The sequence below is a fragment of the Phascolarctos cinereus genome, unplaced genomic scaffold (genome assembly GCF_003287225.1).
Source record: "Phascolarctos cinereus isolate Bilbo 61053 unplaced genomic scaffold, phaCin_HiC Scaffold_726;HRSCAF=1367, whole genome shotgun sequence".
Lineage (NCBI taxonomy): Eukaryota > Metazoa > Chordata > Mammalia > Diprotodontia > Phascolarctidae > Phascolarctos > Phascolarctos cinereus.
The window spans coordinates 348,849,028-348,865,777 of NW_027556098.1; the positions used below are offsets into that span (position 1 = coordinate 348,849,028).

Below are 16,750 nucleotides of genomic sequence, written 5' to 3' on the forward strand. Positions count from 1 at the left end.
GCCTAAACAAACAACAAAAAATACAATTTTGTTCTTCTCAAGTAGAACAAAAGGGAGAACAGTTCTTGCCTTTCTGGGTTCACTTCAAAGAGCTCAAGTACTGCTTACATGGGGCATTTAGGTGGCTCAGTGGATGGGGTGCCAGGCCTGGAGGCAGGAAGAATCATCTCTGAGTTCAAAATCTGGCCTCTGACACTTACTAGCTAGGTGACCCTGGGTATGTCTCTTAACCCTGTTTACCTCAGTTCCTCATGTGTAAAATGAGCTGGAGAAGAAAATGACAAACCTCTCCAGTGTCTCTGCCAAGAAAATCCCAAATGGGGGCACGAAGAGTCGAAGAGACTGAACAACTGCTATACACACCTAAGCAACTGCTGTTCCATTAAATACTAAGGATAGAAAGTTTCCTTCAAAGCTCAGCTCAGAGAAACCTCCTACCTAGCTCTAGGAATGTTAGTTATAAGGGAAGAATACGAAATCAGAAGGATGCCCATCGTCAGAGGACGCAGGGTGATTTGTGTTTTAGGAAAGAACTAAGAAATCATTGGATCACAGATCCAGAGCTGAAAGAGTGGAGGAGGAGCATTTATTAAGCACCCTGAAATTCAATTAATATTTATTAAGCCCCTGCTAAGGGGTAGGCATTGTGCTAATGCTTTACAAATATTATCTATCAAAAGGCAGGGATCTCAGAGACCATTTAGTCTAATTTCTGTCCTGCATTTTCCAGATGAGGAAACTGAAGCCTATGGAGGTTAAGTGACTTGCCTAAGGCAATACTGGCAATAACTGTCATGAATGGGATTTGAATCCAGAACCTCAGATTCCAAGTCAGTAGGTCAATGTAGGCTGGAGGCTCTGCTGGAAGAAGGAAAATGTAAATAATCTGGACTGGGGTGGGGACGTTGGTACAGGCTCCTCTCCCCAGTCTCAGGCTCAGGGGCCCCGGCTCCTCTGAATAGGTGCTGGGAGTAGTCCAAGCCATTAAGAGTTAACAGTCAGAAAAAGAAGTCCAGACTCCTCCTCCCCTTTGGCCAATGGTCTAGCGGAAAATCCAAAGCTCCAGGGGAGTGCCTGGTCCTAGCTCATCCACTAGGCATTCCAGGGACGTGGAACTAGACTTTATTTTCACTTTTTTCCTCTAGTCCCATTTTGTAGGTAGCAGGGCATAGATGGGGGCTGAGATGGCAGAGAATGTCCGCTGCCGGGTGGTTCGGCACTTGGAGCACCTGACATCGGAGGAGCTGAAGAAATTCAAGTTGTACCTGGTGGACTGCCTCCCCCGGGGCTGCCTGGAGGGGGCCGATCGCGCCAAAGTGGCCGATCTTCTGGTCAGTTCTCGTGGGCCTCAAGAGTCCTGGAAGATTGCTCTGAGCGTCTGGGAGAAGATGGGTCTGACGGAGCTGTGGGTGCGAGCTAGGCAGGGTAAGGGTCCGCCTGAGGGCTGGCGCTTCCTCCTCCCACTTGCGCGGCCCCCAAGGTTCCTTTCTTCTTCCTTCCCTCTGCCCTTGACCCCTCTCTTCTTTCTTTCCTTCCTCCCTCTTTCTTTCCTTGGAATCCTGTTCTAGGGCTTCTCTCAGACCAAAATTACCTCATATTCACTCTGTACAGTTGTGCTTACAAATAGTTTTCCTCTAAAGAATGTAAATTTCTTCAGGGCAGGCACTGTTTCATTTTTACATGCATATCCCCAGCACCTAGCCCAGTGTTTGGCACAACATAGGTGCTTAATAAATGCTTATCTAATAATTTCTGACTTTTGACTTCAGAGTAAGAGGATCCAATTGGGATACATGACATAGGGCTGAGATAGGGAGGGTCACCTCTATGCTTCTTCCCAACAATCAAGGTTGGGAGGAGTGGAGTTCAGTCGCTGTTCCCTGATACTAGGGAGGAAGAACACCTGGGCCAGGAGGAGAGTTTGCTGGTTGCAAGAGAAGTTCAGGAGGCACCAGTAGGTGGGGGAAGGAATTGAAGAGAAGGGGGAGAAGGTAGATAGGGGAGAACAGAGTTGTGGCCTCAGCTGAGGAAAGGAGAAAAGGGGGGTGGGGACCAGTGGAAAAAGGAGGAGGTGAAATGAAATGGGTCAGGCTTCGATCAAGCATTGTATCTCAGCACAAGGAAAACGTTCCAGGAAGAGCATGATTAGAATGCTGAATTTAAGACAATTCCCTGGAGTCTGTGTTGAGTCAGGAGCAGGGGTAGAAGTTCTTTTCTTTTTGAAAATGAGTGCCAAATAACAAGAAGTCATTCAGATGGCATGCACAATAGCAAGGAGGAGAAAGAATTTGGTTCTATAAAATAACTTTTGCTGTTGAGTCATGACTCTTCCTGGTTCCATATGAGGTTTTCGTGGCAAAGATACTGGAGTGGTTTGCCATTTTGTTCTCTACTTCATTTTACAGATGAGGAACTGAGGCAGACAGCATTAAGTGACTTGCCTAGGGTTACACAGTTACTGAGTCTCTAAGGCTAGTTTTGAACTCAGGATGAGTCTTCCTGACTTCAGGTCCAGTGCTCTATCCATTGTGTCACCTAGCTACACAAAACTTTAATGGGTCATTATCAAAAGGTCACCCCATAGACATGCAGAGAGTTCAGGAATGGCCCCTATCCTCTGCAAGCCTCTGCCCACTCCTATCTAGGGTCTGATATTCATGTACCCTGGATCAGATAGGAGAGAAGAAAGGAAAGAGCAAGAATTGCCATTTAAAGTTCTAAAGCGGAGACAACGATATAGGATCTTTGGAACAGTGGTGTGATATTTATGACCCCATATTTCACTGGTTTTTCTCAGGCCAGTTCATCCTTAGCAGGAAACACTGAGGTCCAAACTACAAGCTCTGTGCGTGCTTAAAACTTCCTTTAAGAACTCTGGTGTGTGTTGAATGGTTTTGCCCACTTAATATCAGTCTCCAGTTTGAATATCTGAAGTTAATCATTGAAAAGTTAAAACTCCCAATTTGTTTATTTAGAATTCAAAGACAAGAACCAACAGCATAACAACATTAAGCCAAGCTTCTACTCAGCTGGAGACAAGAGGACCCCAGATCCTCTTCTTCCCTCTACCGGGGCCGTGCAGAAGATCCTCCCACTCCCTTGAGACCCAGATCAAGTGTCACTTCGTTCAAGAAGTCTTCTGCAACCCATCAGCCTGCAGACATCTCTCTTCCATCCTGAATTCCTGCCTCTCTGCATGCCTTTAGTGTAGGAGTGCCTGGCACATAGCCGGTGCTTAATAAACTCCTCTTGTTTAAATGATTCACTATTTCATACAGTTAACGTATCAAAGCTTACAAATCATGTTATTGTGTTTGGGTCCGTCTACAAGCCTTTATTTGTGGAGTTTGTGGTGCTGAGACCGAGCACTTTTCATTCCCATTCCTCAGGGCACAAACGGAACTCCACTCCCTAATACTCTCCTCCAGCTCCATTCCTATTTTCAGTTCCCAATTGTCTACTTATGCACTAGATGGGTCTCTCATTATCTTCTGCTTTTCTTTCCCGTAGAGGATCTTGGATTAGTTCCTGCTCCAGTTCTCCCAGCCTCCTCAGGTCAGTAACCACTGTCAGTGTTGAAGTCTCAGCTCAGTTCATTTTTTTCCATCTGTCATCCTGAACCTCAGGTTATCTATTAATGGGGTCCCATTGGTAAAATTGAAGGGGATGTGCTGCAGGAACCTGGACCATTTCCCCATCCATCCAGTGAATGAAAGTCTTGTGGGTTCTACCTGTTAGGGGGACAAGGTGGACAAATACTGGCAGTGCCTTTGTTTAGTAATTGCATGGAATCTGTGCTTTATTGATGCTAGAGGTAACAGAGAACTGCTGGAGTTCATTGATGAAGTAAGTGACATGACCAGACTTGTGCTTTAGTAATGTCACCTTTGTAGTAGTATGATAGATGGTCAGGAGAGTTATTTGAGATGAAATCCTAACTAATTAGGAGGCTAATGTAACAGTATAGGAGAGAAGAAGTGTACTCTTAGATCTAGTGACTCTGACCTAGCTTTTTCCATGAATAAGATACCTCCTGGCATATTTTCTGGGTGTCCCTCATGTCTGGAATACTCTTCCCTCATCATCTCCTACCACTGGTTTTTCTGGCTTGCTTTAAGTCCCAACTAAGTACCATTATTTGCTCTAAGGTTTTCCTGATGTCCCTTAATGTTAGTGCCTTCCCTCTCTTAATTATTTTCTATTGAACTTCTGTGTAGCTCATTCGTACATATTGGTTTGGTAATTTCCCCAACTAGATTGTGAGTCCTGTAAGGGAAAAGACTGTGTTTTGCCTCTTTTTGTGTCTTCAGTGCTTAGCATAGTGCCTGACATATACTAGACACTTAATAAATGTTGACTGATTTAATAATGTTCTCATACATATATGTATGCTTAAGCATGGACATGAAGTACACACACATACATAAACCATGACATACATGAAAATATACATTTACACCCATATATAGAAGTTCCCTCATGGCTTCCCAGAAAGCTGCTCCACCTGCTAGACACTTTGTGGTCCATACTATTTTGCAAAATATAGCTCTTGACTCCATCATTAGTGTGTTTACTTTTATATACTTAGTTTAAATCAAAGAAGTAATATAGAGTAAATGTATCAAAAATATGGCCCTCAGGCTGCATGCAGTCCACAACGTTCCTGAGTATAGCTTGAAATGGATTAAAATGGTATTGGGAAATATTTAAACAAATTAAAATATAATAAAATATAGATAATGTATTTTAAATTAAGACATAGAGATCCTTATATACAGACTAGTAGACCCCATTTCTATTTGAGTTTAACACTAGTAATGTAGAGGGAACTCATTCTCCTACAAATCCACACCCTCAGTCAGAAGACTAGAAATGCCTAAGAGTTGCATATGGGATACATGCAAATGGGAACACATTTGATCACAGCACATGTATTGAAGGGTAGTTAACATTACCAATGCCTGAGACCTGCTGGTGTCTTCTGGAGGTGTCACTGATAGATCTAGTATTACTCTCTGTCAAATCTTCTCCCTGTTGGGTGCCTTGTCTCCAGGGCACCTTAGTGAGTGGCATGGTTCCCCTTTAGGCAGAGTTCAACCCTCCAGCTCTTTTTGGCCACCTAAGACAATTTGGTGACCTAACACAGCCTCTAGGGAGCGCAGTGGAAAGAGTGCCAGGAGAGAAAAGCATCACTGGATGGAAGAGATCTTGTGACTCCTAGTGGTCTTTTCCCTGTACCACCCCTCAGTGTCAAAGGCAGGATTGAACCCAGATCTCTCTAGACTCCCACGTCCAGTGCTGCCTTTCTAGTGCTCCTTTTCTCTTCAGTTACTGTTTTACCTTTTCACTTTTCATTGTATCTCCCCCTGAAAACAAACTATAGGGTAAAACTGAAAGGATACCCAATGAAACAGTAAACACAAAAATATTAACAAGGACATGAGGCAGTACATAGAATCTACCCTATGTCTTTGGTGCAAAAATATAATCAGTATGGTTAAGAGCAGTTTATGCCACCCTTCCCTCTGACCTAGCAGCCAGTATAATAAAGTCATGGGCAGGAGAAGAGGAAGAATAATTACACAGTAATTAGGCTTCAAGATTAGCTATGCCTGTGGTTCTCATTCAAGGACCTGTGGATAATAGAGACCGTAACTAATAGACCAACACCCTAACTCCCTGGAGGGAAGAGGCCACCAAGAATCTTCCAGGAGGATGCAGAGTGCATCCCACTTCATCACCTGAAAGAAGAGTTATTCCATGCAAAACCTGAGATACACTGGAGACGGATTCAGTCAGTCCCATATGGAATACATGCACTAGTTTTGATCTTTCCATAAGCCCTGACAACTAACAACCTTCTCTTTCCCAATCAGGATATAAATTATTTAGGTGATAGGTAGATACACATATGTAAGAAATCAGCATAAGGATTATTAAATGCATAGGAATTGTTGAGATCTTTGAGAGAGTGTGTATATGGAGAGAAGGCAAGTTACATATTGAAATTTAGTAGGAAGCAGAAGGATAGTTATCCATGAAAGACCAAGGAGCAGTCTGAGGAGCAGAAGGAAAAACTGAGAGAAAGTAGGGTTTTAGAAGCAAGGGGAAGAGAGATTATCTAGAAGGGAAATGGTGGTTGGAAGTGTCAGAATCTTCAAGGAGGTCAAGGAGAATTAGGATTGAGAAAAAGGTTATTACAGCAAGAGGCATAGCTTGTACATACCCAAGCCTAGCTTCGTACCATCTAAAGAAGAGGTGCATACACGTACACATGCATCCAAACATACAGGCATGCTTACATACCAGGAGGCACAAGGTAGGAAAACCTGCCCTATGTCTAATTGCCCCCCAGAGAGGTCTAATGGGTGCTGTGGTTGTGCCATTGGCAAAGAGAGTTCAAGCTGCCACTTGTCACTCAGGGATTCTGTCGTATGTCAGTCATGAGATCCGTGCCCAAGTGCTGGACCCCTCCCCTGATTTCTTGTAGTCTTAGAAGTCCATCCGTGACCCTGGTCGGCAGTGGAATTTCATCCCTGTGACAAGGCTATCTATCAGTCTATAGCAGACACTCCCACAAAGACAACTCCCTTTGGTTTCTGTCCTGGCTCCCCCTTGCACCTCCTACACCAAGCCTATTCTCCCCTAGGTAATTATGGCTCTCATGAAACATTCTTTTTGTTGTTGTTGTTTATTTGTTCGTCATCAGAATTTTGGTCTACTCTGTGCACTGATCTCTATATTAAGATTTACCATGCTCTTCTCTATCCCTGGCAATCTAGGGCCACTTCGGATAGAAATAATTGGATGTTTGAGTAATGCCATACACTGTCACCAGGATAACTGGTTCTGTTCTCCTGAGTAGTATGGAGTTCTAGGTAATAGGCATTCATTCCTCCACTTTAAACACTTCCATTCAAAGCATAATTTTCACTTTAACAATGATTTTGCCCTCACCTCCTAAAATACATTTCAATAGTAGATATGGCATAGAGTGAACAATAAAAGACACTGAAGGCAGGCACCCCTATACCTAGTGGATAAATTAATGGAATCCCATGGGGCCCTGGTAAGTAGTGGCCCAGTGGTGGCTGAACACCTGGAGTCTTCGTGTAGAGAGACCCTCTTAGAAACCAGTGGTGTAAGCCAGATGGGCCCTTCTTATTGTTCATATGATAATAGCAATAACTTAATGAGAGCAGCTTCTAGCCTATATAATCATTCACTCCAAACAGGAATCCATGTCTATAGATGCTAGATTCCTATCTGCTCCCATTGAAGACATACTGCATTGTAGAAGACATTGAGGTGACCGCCAGGACCTAGTTCACCTTGTAAATTTTCAAATACTATGTAGACATCAATTGTTATTATCAATAGTGTAGTAGTTGTAGTGGAAATGTTATGATCCAGTAGCTGGAATTCAGCAATTGGGCACACGTAAAGATGTATGCAACCATGTATATGTTGCATTCATGTATGTGTATAAATATGTATATATTTGCATATGCAAATTACACATTACATTCCTTTTATATACGCCTTCATACTTTCCTCATATGACCTTCATGTCTTTGACTCAGATAGTGTAGGTTTGCTATCAACCTCACTTCACTGTGCTAGAGGGTGGCATAGTATGGTAGAAAGAGCGTAAGATTCATAGTCATAAGTCCTCACTAATGCTGCCTAACTCTCTTACTTATTTTCTTTGGGCCTCACATAGCCTAAGATAGAAATAAACACACACCCAGAAGATCTGACTTTACTAAATCGAAGAAACTGTGAAACCTGAAGGCCTGTTCTTTACCCATCTCAATTCTACAAATAGTTATTACAAACCTACCATGTATTAGGCACAAAGATACAAAGACAAAAGGAAAACAATCCCTGTCTTCCAGGCCAAATCTTTTCACTTACCCCTTAGACTATTTTTTGACATTGGCACTAACCCTGCTTCTCATTCCAGCATTATCATCTTCTCCTGGTCTCCCAGGTCAAGAATCTGTTTCCTAGTTGCCAAAAATGAGTTGTATGTTTCTGACCCTTTCCTGTTCATATCTAGTACAATGTGAAAATATATTCACATGTACACAGAGATCTATACAAGTACACAGTATGCCCTCTCCCCTATCTGTCTTTCTCTTACAGTCTCACATTACATACATTTAAATACACTTCTTTCAGACACTTTTCCTCACACAATCATACATACATAAAGTGCACATGTATATAAATATGTTTGTATATACATATTCATGTATGTATTCACAATATTCCACCCAAATATTTTCCTGAATTCGGAGCAGACCAGTCTGTGGAGCCATGTTTCTATGCCACTAGACCCATACTAGGAGTTGGAAAGGGTTTTGAGTCTCCTGGGCAGAGGGGACAGTAAAGACTAGAGAAACCCAACCTGGGCAACCCTAAGACACAGAAGAAAGGACAAAGCTACAAATTATGTTATTGTGTTTATGTCAGGCAACAAGCATTTATTTGTGGAGTTTGTGGTGCTGAGACCCAGCTTGTTTTATTCTAATTCCTCAGGCCCCAACTGAAATCAACTCTCTAATGCTGCCCTCAGCACCCAAACATCTCCTTGCATGATAGATGGGTCTCTCATTGTCTTCTGGTTTTCTTTTCCACGATGAATTTTGCATCAGTTGCTGATCCAGTTCTTCCAGCCCCCTCCCCCCCCCATCAGGGCAGTAATCACTGTCAAAGCCATAGGCCTGTGATCCCTTTCAGAATCTCATGATCACTAGTGGCTCAATCTTGAGCTCCAAAAAGGGAGGAAACTTGTCTCTCAGGATCTTTGAGGGTTAAGATCCCAGTAATTAATTAAGGCAGGAAAAAGGCAGGAGCATGTCCACATGGTTCCATATGATGTTGGAGATCATTGAGTTGTACTCCAAGAGTTCATGGAGCAGTAGCAGTTTGACACTAGATGGACAGTTCCCAGATCATTTTGGGGACAGCAGAGAGTAGGAAATCTAGTGCTTAATTATTCCACCCTAATGTGGTAGGAACTGGTGGCTACAGGGAGACAGAAATGGTTCTCAGCAAAAGTCCAGAGATAATGGGAATATCCCAACAACAACAATAGCAAAAATAAATAAATAAAGTTGTATTGTTTAAGATCAACTACCCTGAGTCAGAAGGAGCTGGAGATCACTGTGTCCTCTGCAACGATGGCCATTTATAGGGGAGCAGATTCCAGGCTTCCGTACAGTTGTACACAGTTGTAACATCCTGGAGTGTCACTGGAGAGGGAAAAATTGGTCATAAAGTACTTAATTTTTTCTGCTCCATTCTTGCTTTTCAGGTCTCATTTATGTTCTCCCTGGAAGGAGGGGCAATAGTATAAGCTGTGATTTTTTCCTTTGGCTCCTAGAAACTAATTACCAATATTATTGGTTATTAATATATAGACATACCTAATATAGTGGTGGAGAGGCAGTTGGGTAAGGTATAGGCCTCAAATGTAATGGGACCAGGGATTGGCTAAAAATGTAAGAAATTTAAATTAAGGCAGAAAGTCAAACTTTTGTTGACATGATAAGAATTTGCCTGACTGAGGGCTCCAAACTATTGTGATTGTACTAACAACTTTCATCTGATATAAATTGAGTATAACAGCTGAAGTATATCCATGAGGGCTTGGGGGAAGAACATCATTTCACCTCAAGGTTAAAAATCAACCTCATTGTCATGACAAGGTGGGAATGGTTTAATCTCCTTAGAGAACAGGAATAGTAAGGAGAGAGCAGTGGTCCAAGAAAAGATTATGTCCTAAACCACTCCCAGGGAGGAGATAGGAAAGGCCTTGGAAAAATTCAGTGCTGTCCCATCCACTATCAAGAAGGGAGTAGAAAGGATAGAGTACTGGCTGGCCAACTCCACACTGATGCCCAAGCATTCCACAGAAGTGAGCTCCTTTGTTGGCCTCTTGATTATGAGGCTACTCTTTGGTTTAATGTCTTGAGGCTTCCTCTCTCTAATCAGGCTGCCCCCTCCCCAAGTCCTTGTTTCTGGAGATCTGGGGAGTAAAGAACCTTGAGTCTTCTTTTGAGTAAGAGTAAGTCTGTAGTACAACTGAATCTCATTGGAGTTCATTCTTGCCTATTATTTCCTAGAAGACACTATTCTCTCCAAACAGCCTCTGTGCTTGGCATGTGATAGATGCTTGATAAATATTTATTGACTGGTCTCTGACTTTTAATTTTAGGATAAGAAAATCCCATTGGGTCACAGTCATGTAATAGGGCTGAGATAGGGAGGGAGGGTCACCTCTATGTTTTTTCCTACCAATCAAGATGGGAGGAATGGAGTGCAGTCACTGTTCCTGATACTGGAGAAGAGCATCTGGGCCATGAGGAGAATTTGCTGGAGGAAAGAGAGTGTTCAGGAGGTGCCAGTATGTGAGGGAATGAACTGAAGAGAAGGAGAGATGGTGGCTCTGGGAGAATGGAGCTAATGGAGGAGATTTCGACTGTGGTTGAGGAAAGGAGAAAAGAAGGGACCAGTGAAGAAAGGAGCAGATGAAATGAAAAGGGTCAGGCTTTGATTAGGTGCTTTATCTCAGCACACAGAAAACATCCCAGGAAGAGAATGATTAGAATGCTGAATTTAAAAGAATTCCTTGAAGTCTGTGCTGAGTCGGGAGAAGGCCTGGAAGTCCTTTTCTTTTTTTAAAATGAGCGCTGATTATACAGCATAAGACCAGGCTAAGGAACAGGATTAAAAGCATTTACTTTTTTGTTCAATTGTTTTTCAATTGTGTCTGACTCTTTGTGAGCCCATTTCAGGTTTTCTTGGTGAAGTTACTGGAGTAGTCTTCCACGTCCTTCTCGAGCTCATCTGAAAGATCCAGAACTGAGGCATGGAGGGCCAAGTGACTTTGCCCAGGGTCCAACAGCTACTATGTGTTTCAGGCCTGTTTTGAACTCAGGAAGATGAATGTTTTTGATTCCTAGCCCAGTGTTTTGTTCACTGTGTCACTGCTGCCCCAGCACCAACTTACTTTTGTGCAATCTACACAAAGCATCTGACTTCTTTCAAATAAATTTTAATAACATCTTTTACATTTCCTAAACTTATCCTAATATCTGGATATATAGATCTGGGTGTCACTTGTGTAGGTGGAATATTTGAACCCTTTGGGAAAGGGCTTATACTTATCATGTGTTAGGCAGCCTATAGGCATTTATTAAGTACTTACTGTATGCTATTGTGCTTAAGGCTGGGAATACAAATAAAAGTTGAAAGAAAGACAGTCTCTGCCCTCTAAGAGCTTACACTCTAACAGGGGAATAAGGGACATAAAAAGAAACTGAAAAATTGGGTTTTGGGGAAGATATCTGCCTTGGTACACATTAGAGAAGGTTCTGAATGCAGCCTAGAGGAGTATGAAGTGTCTAGCCTGAGTGCTTTCCTTAATTGGAAGTTCTTGCAGGAGACATCCAATCTGAGGAAAAGGTCTTGGAAGAGGAAGGTGCTTTCATTGTGTTAATTCCTTGGCTGGAGTGAGGTCCCAGGATGCAGTGGTTCCTGAGACATGGTAGAAGAAAATCAGAGTGTAAACTGAAAAGAGATGAAGAGAGAACTAGGACCAGGGGATAGAAGGTACAGGAAGGCAGATTCCAGCTCAGTAAAAGGCAGGACTCCATCTGTTTAGAGCTGTCCAAAAAATGAGAAGCAGCCTCACGATGTGGTGAGTTCCTATCACTGGTAGTTGTTGTGAAGAGCCTGGAGAAGCTCTCATTAGAGATATCATAGAAACTTCCTACCATGGTTTGTGCTCCATAGGCATTTAATCAGTGTTCCTTGAAATGAAGATAAGTAGCTGCTCCAAGTAAAGACTTGGTTTCATAACCTCCCAGGGCACTTGGCCAATGCAGTCATTTTGTGATTATAGCACAAGGTCCTTGTCACCAAATGATAAGGTCTAATATAAGGTAGTCAGTGAGGAGAACAAACTAGGAATAACAGAAAGGAAGTCTGAAGGAGTTGAGAAATCACATACCATTGGGATGATCAGAAGAAAACCTCACAAGATGCTGGGATTTGTCTTGGTTCTTGAGGAACTGACAAGTTTTTGGTAGAAAAGAGGAGATAATTTGTGGTGAACACAAGACATTCCAGTTGCTGACTGCATAGTTATTGACTGTTTCTTATGCCTGGAATTCTCTCTCTCCTCATCACATCTCCAGGCTTCCTGGCTTCCTTCAAGTCTCAGCTAAAATCCCACGTCCTGCAGGAAGCCTTCCCCAGCATCCTCTGTGTTAGTGCCTTCCTGCTGAGATGATCTCCAATTTGTCCGGTCTATATCCTGTTTGCCCACAATTGTTTGCATGCTATTTCTCTTCTTAGGTTGGGAGCTTCTTGAGGACAGGGAGTCTTTTGCTTTCTTCATCTCCCCAGCTCTTAGCATAGTACCTGGCATATAGTAGTGACTTAATAAGTATTTGTGGAGTTGAATTTTGACTTGAGTGGCTTAACATTATCTAAGCAGTGGAGGATAGGAAGATCATGATGTATTTGGGGAAACCAGGCAGAAATAAGAATGGACAAGTAAGAAGGCCTTGAATTGTGGGATGAGCTTAGATTTTATCCTATGGACAAGACCTAAACATTGAAGGCTTCTGATCAGGGCTGTGATGTTGTGGAGGCTGTGTTTCAGAAAGATCACTTAAGTTGATGTGTGGGCAGGGTGTGGGGGCTTACCTTGGACACCAGCAGATGTGAGGTGAGGGCAGAGCCAGGGGTAGCACTTCACCTCCATATGGGCTCTGGGAATGATGATGCCCAAACCATTCTCTCAGGGACTTTTTCCAAAGATACCCCAGCAGATTTAATCCTGAGCACCTCTGTATTGTGTTTGTTATGACTTTACATGAAAGAAATAAGTACAGAGAACAAATAAAAAAGAAATTCCAGCTCATGAGGGACAGGAACTCTCGTCCTGGGGAGCATGAGCTCTTTCATCGATTCACACAGCTGCTTCATCTTTAGGAGTACTGTCACAAGAAGCAAAAACAACATGAACTCCTAGTCCAAGGATGGGAACATGCTAATGTCCTGAAGATGCAAGGACAGCATATAGAGATATCAGCTTTATTTGATCCTGATAAAAAGACAGGCACCCAACCACACACTGTTGTGCTGCAGGGGGCTGCTGGCATTGGGAAGACCACCCTGGCCATCAAAGTGATTTTGGAGTGGGCAGAGGTAAAACTTACCAGGACAGGTTCGACTATGTTTTCTATCTCACCTGCAGCGAACTGAACCCATTAGGAGAGAGAGAGAATTCAGTTTTGCTGATTTAATTGCCAATGACTGGTCTGGCCCATAGGCTCCCATGACAGAGATCATGTCCCAGCCAGAGAGACTTCTGTTCATCACTGATGGTTTAGATGAACTCAGATTCCCTTGTGATGAGCACAGATATGATGTGTGCAAAGACTGGAAGCAGCAGAGGCCAGTGCCCGTGCTGCTGAGCAGTTTACTGAGGAAAACCATGCTCCCTGAAGCCTCCTTGCTGCTCACTGCAAGACTCACTGCTCTGGGGAAATTTATTCCTTTGTTAGAGAACCCACGTCATGTGGAGATCCTTGGCTTCTCTGCAGAGCATAGGAAGGAGTATTTCTGCAAATTTTTCAGAGATGAGGATTTTGGCAAAAAAGCATTTAGCTTTGTAAAAGGCAATGACACACTGTTCACCATGTGCTCTGTTCCACTGATGAACTGGATTGTCTGCACTTCCCTAAAAAACAAGAGGAGAGAGGACAAGATCTCCTTCAGGCTTTGCCAACTACCACCATTCTATACATGTGTTCTATCAATTTCATCATAACTAATGACAAGACCTTTATACCTCAGCACTTGAGAGGCCTTTGTCAATTGGCTGCTGAGGTGATCTGGGAAAGGAAATTTCTATTTGAGGAGGAGGACCTGAGGAGGAATAACTTAGAGGCAGCTGATGTCTCTGCCTTGTTAGACACGAATATTTTTCAGAAAGACATTGACTGTGAAAACTGCTACAGCTTCATTCACTTGAGTTTCCAAGAGTTTTTTGCTTCCATGTTCTATGTCATGAGTACAGACAAAGAAGGGGTGAAGAGCTCTGATTCCTCCATTCCAGATTTCAAAAAAAACTTGTGGAGGAGTGTAGCAGGAAGCATGCCAGCTTTGTAGTCCTGGTGGCGCGCTTCCTGTTTGGCTTCCTAAATGCTGAGACAGGAAAGGAGCTGGAGAGGAAGTTCAGGTGCAGGATGTCACCAGAAATGAAGTCACAATGACTCCAATGGGCTCAGAGAGAAACCAAGAGAAATTATTTACCATTCTTTCTTTTTGAAAGTCCTTTCCCAGAATACTATTTTCATTTATATGAGACTCAAGATGCTGAGTTTGTAGCACAGGTACTGGTTAACATTCGGGAAATCAAAATCAAAGTTTTCCAGCAGTATGATGCCCTGAGTGCAATTTTCTGCATTAAGCACTGTCCTGGTGCATGGAGAATTTGCTTGTGAGTATCTTCTTTTCTTATGTCTTGAAGCCTTTACTAGGCTTTTTGCAGATAGATGGAACTATCAATCTTTCTTATGGGAAATGCAGTGTTTGGTTTTCAGCTTTGGACTTGTGTCTAGCACAGATTCTCACCCAACTGTTCTATGACTGATGGACACTGAATTTTGGAACAAAAATCGCAACACCAGGCACTGCTGGACTGTGCCTTTCTTTGTGCCTGGTTGCTAAGGTTGGGATTGTTATGGGCTGAATATGTTAATTAAAGCCTTAGGAGTTTAATTAATTTCTTTTAGCATCAGCTGAGGTGCTTCACCTCCTCTCCACCAGGACTCTCTGGGAGTTGCTGTCCATCTTGTTATCCCAACAGTGGTTCCCTATTGCAAATTCCCCAATTGCTGTGCCTTAGAGGGGTTTATTGGTATAATTAGGTCTCCTCTTATCCTGAAAGACTGAGGCTACCATTATGTATTTTTGGCTTCTGTGCATGTTAGACATTTAGAGATCTTCTTCTACTTCCTCAAGTCGGGTTTCTTCCTCCTCCACTCAACCTAACTGATCTAGACAATTGGTTTCAGCATGGACATTGAGTACATGGGAATTAAAGTAAGAGGGGCAAGAGGAAAAGGTGGTAAGGAGGAGAGATGTAAGATGAAGGCTGATGAAACTGGCAGTAGCTAGTACTTGGATTTGTCACCGATGTACTGGCCTTCAGAGTTGCAAGTATCTAATCCTGTTCTCTCCCTGAGAATTGCTGGAATTTGATAGAGGACCTTTTCATTTTTCCATACAGATTAATAGACACACATATTAATACTGGGAGACAATTTAAGTGCCACTGATACCTGCAGTAAAGTTCTCTAATTTCTCCCTCTAGTTCTTGTATTTCTGATTTATCTGCCAGTGTTTGGCAAGATCTCTTCTCTGTGGTCAACAAGAATCAGAACTTGAAAGAGCTCAAGTTGTCCTGCCTTCATTTTGATGACTCATACATGGACAACGTTTGTGTGGAGCTAAGAAATCCAAACTGGAAACTGGAAAAACTGACGTAAGTCTAAGTTGGTCCCATAGGTGGGGTTGCTGCCTATGTAAGAGTGGGGAAAGTGAGGTAAAAAACTGAAGAATATGTGAAGAACAGTCTTAGGAGGAAAAGAAAGGATAGCTCAGAATCTAAATGGTAAGAGAATGAAAAGAAAAGTGGTGAAAAAGAGGGAAAAGGAACATATGGTCCCCACAACTATTATTTGATATTGTTCTAGAAATACTAGTTATAACAATAAGAAAAAGTTAAATTAAGGATATGTGTATTAGCAAAGAGAGGACAAAATTGTCTCTATTTACAGATGACATGATGGTATACTAAGAAAACCACAGAGAATCAGTGAAGAAACTAGTTGCCAATAGGGTTATAGATTTAGAGCTGAAAAGGACTTTGGAGACCATCTAGTCCAACCCTCTGGTTCAGTGACTTGCCTAAGGTGATACAGGTAGAATTTAAACCAAGGTCATCAGACTCCAAATCCAATGCACTTTCTACTGCAGCATCAATAAGGTAGTAGGACCAAAAATTTATATCCCTGCACATAATGAACAAATCATGTATTTCTGTAAAATGCAAACAAGAACCAGGAAGAAATTATGATAAAAGACCTATGTATCCAACTTTGTTCTCTCTCTTGAGCTTTTGCTCTACATCACCAATTAATTGTTGGATATTTCAGACTAGATATCCCTTAGGAATCTCATACTCAACATGTATAGATAGGCCACTGGACTTAGAGTCAAGAAAATCTGGGTTCAATTTTTGCTTTAACAGAACCATGGACAAGTCATTTAACTTCCTTGTCCCTCAGTTTCCTCATCTGTAAAATGAAGGGGATAGATTCCAAGGTCTCTTCCTGCTCTAAATTTGCAGAATTTATTAATCCCCTCCTCCAGTACTCACTCCTCTTCCCACAGTCCCCTTTTCTGTTAAGGAAACCACTATTCTTCCAGGTGAGCAGGTTTGCAACCTTGGAGCCAACTTTAGTTCTCCATCCTTCCTCATCCCCTGTATCTAATCAATTATTTGCTCTTATTGATTCTACTTCCACAATATCTCTTATATCCCTCCCCTCTTCTCCACCCATGTCTACCTTCAAAATTGAAGCTCTTTTCACCTCTAACTTCAATGAGTGAAATTTTCTCCAAGTTGGTCTCCTTGCCTTGTATATGTGTGTACAAATCC

At 42.4% G+C, this 16,750-nt stretch overlaps 1 pseudogene; it reads left to right on the forward strand.

The window, feature by feature from the left end:
- Positions 1–1,068: 1,068 nt before the first annotated feature.
- Positions 1,069–15,670, forward strand: LOC110195035 (NACHT, LRR and PYD domains-containing protein 12-like; annotated as a pseudogene).
- Positions 15,671–16,750: the final 1,080 nt, after the last annotated feature.